The sequence below is a fragment of the Limulus polyphemus genome, unplaced genomic scaffold, assembly GCF_000517525.1.
Source record: "Limulus polyphemus unplaced genomic scaffold, Limulus_polyphemus-2.1.2 Scaffold6633, whole genome shotgun sequence".
NCBI classification, from domain to species: domain Eukaryota; kingdom Metazoa; phylum Arthropoda; class Merostomata; order Xiphosura; family Limulidae; genus Limulus; species Limulus polyphemus.
Genome location: NW_013672243.1, coordinates 32,154 through 35,135, shown reverse-complemented (window position 1 = coordinate 35,135; position 2,982 = coordinate 32,154).

Here is a 2,982-nt window from a genome sequence, read left to right as displayed (position 1 = left end):
CACCAAACATGCTCGCCCTTTCAGCCGTGGGGCGGTTATAATGTTACGGTCAATCCCACTATTCGTGGTAAAGAGTAGCCCAAGAGTTGGCGGTGGGTGGTGATGACTAGCTGCCTTCCCTCTAGTCTTACACTGCTAAATTAGGACGGCTAGCGCAGATAGCCCTCGTGTAGCTTTGCGCGAAATTACCAAAAAAAAACAAAAACAAACAAACCAATGCAGAGAAGTGTAAAACTAGAACTTTTTTCGGAATTATATTTTGTTTGTCCAGGAGGTATTTGGCTCAATACCAGAACTCATTAGTTGGAGATGATGGCAGCCAAACTTCAACACAGAATGCTATTTTACATACGGGATAAAAATTCAATGTTTTGGTGTTAAACGCCGAAAGCTGACAAAATAATCCAACCAATAGGCCTAATTTTCATGATAAACGTCGTGTTTGACTAAAATGCTTTGCTGTTATTTTTTCATTTAATCCATAATGGACTAATTTAAGAGAAGTGTGTTTGTTTGTTTTTAATTATGCACAAAGCTACACGAGGGCTATCTGTGCTCTGCCCACCACGGATATCGAAACCCGGTTTCTAACGTTGTAAGTCCGCAGACATACCGCTGTGCCACTAGGGGGCGAGAAGTATATGTGGAGGAAGAAAATTATTTAATCTAGCAAGATGATTGTACTGAATAGTCAGTGCACGTTTCTGGTAGAAACTTGCTGTTAGCAGAAAATACATGATAGCAAATAACTATTTATTCATTTTCCATGTTTAGATAACTCAAAATGTGTTTGAAGCTTACGAAGATTTTAGTTTGTTATGGATCGCTTACTAAATGGCATCTTCCTGCTTAAATCGCCATCTTGTGAGCAAGCATTTAAAGAATTCTGCCATATAAAGGCTTTCAGTTCTTATATTCAATATGATTAAGTCCAAGTCTCATAATAATACAAAAATAAAATGACCAGACCAATTGCCGAGTTATAATAAAGAATAAATGGCCTTCTGTATAGTGACTTGAAAAAAAATCAGAAGATAAAAAAAAATTTTCGGCACGGCTTGGTGGTTAGGCCAATCGACTTGCAATGTGAGGGGCGATGGTTCGAATTCCAAAACTGAACATGCTCGCACTTTAAACCGTGAGAGCGTAATAATGTGATGGACAATCCCACTTTTCCTTTGCTAAAAAAGCCCTGGGAGTTGGCAGTAGATGATATTTACTATCTGCCTTTCCTCTAATCTATCTCTTCTAACTTAGGGACGTTTAGCAGTAGCTTTGCGAGAAATTCAACAAAACAAACTAATTTGAAAACCCTAATGGAGAAGTTAAAGAGGAATATGAAATAACGAATCTTTAGACTAACTTCATTTTTTATCCTAACTATTTTACTTATTAAAAATAATACATTACTACTTCAAGTAGGAGTGATGTATTTCATCCCTACATTTTACATAAGAGTTGAAAATTTGTATGTAGGGCAACCTTACGTATTTTTCTACACCAGACAAGATTTTGATATGCTGTCCTCGGCGAAAATCAACATTTTTCACCACTAATCGTATATAACATTGCATGAACAAAATGTCACAACTTCTCATGAATCTTCACTTTAGCAGGACTATACGTTTTTACTTCTAATTGTTTATATGGAAATGAACTTTCTTTCCTTTCAGTTATAAAAGTATAAATACTTCTTTAAGGTCTAAGTTCCTGAACTTAGTAGAAGCTTCATCTATATTTCAGGTTCATTTTCTTACAGTATTTTCAGGAAAATAAAAGAATAGGTAAAACGACGCCAGTAAGAAACACTCTTCCAATTATAGGCGATAATATTTACATGAACTGTTTTCTAACTCTGGATTCAATATGTTAGCATTAAAAACTCATTAAGAGGGACAAGGACACAGACTGAACAACAACTTTTACTGGAACAAAGTCACCAAACCATAAACCACTGTCACCATATAAAAGACTGTTTAGTTAATATATTATTGATTAATTTATTTTTGTGACTGAATATTTCATTATTTAGTTTTTGTTATAATAAGAGTTAAAAAGCAGACGATTGTAGGAAGTTGTGTTTATAAGTCATTGATGTTGAGACTATCGAAGGTCGCGTGCAATACATTGACGTCGAAAATAGTTTTCTAGAAAGTGGACATACGATTAAGTGATAAATATATAAATAGTGCGAGACGAGCGAAAACAGCAGACAGACAATAACAGGAAAGAGTAAAGTTACGAGCACGGAAAAGTTCAGCGTGAAGTTAACTACCGTAGAAGTGATAGGCCTAACGATTAACACGTTAGAGTAAGAAAAGGAGAGAAGAATAATAATTTATTCCGTCAATGCGTGGTTCTAAATTAACTGAACCAGCCCGAGTGCACTTTGACAAAAGGAACAGAGGATATTTTGAAGAAAGAAGACCAAACGATTACGGTAACTTGCGCCACAGTTGTAAGTGAATCACAAACAGATTACTAGTACGATAGTAATAGAGAAGATAGTTCGACTTGTCAACTGAAATTTTAAAGTAACTGAATAGGCCTTTTAACAAAAGAAACAGAGGATATTTTGAAGAAAGAAGACCAAAGACAAGAACAAAACTATATACACACACACACATATATAGTGTCTATGATCTGCTTATAATCTCCATAGTGTGAAGTATATATTTATACTACTAAGAAGTATAAGTAAATGACTTTTATTTTGACAATTGGCAAATTATATTATAAATTCTGACAACCACTTTTACCGGAACAAAGTCACCAAACCATAAACCACTTTTACTGGAACAAAGTCACCAAACCATAAACCACTTTTACGGAACAAAGTCACCAAACCATAAACCACTTTTACCGGAACAAAGTCACCAAACCATAAACCACTTTTACCGGAACAAAGTCACCAAACCATAAACCACTTTTACCGGAACAAAGTCACCAAACCATAAACCACTTTTACTGGAACAAAGTCAC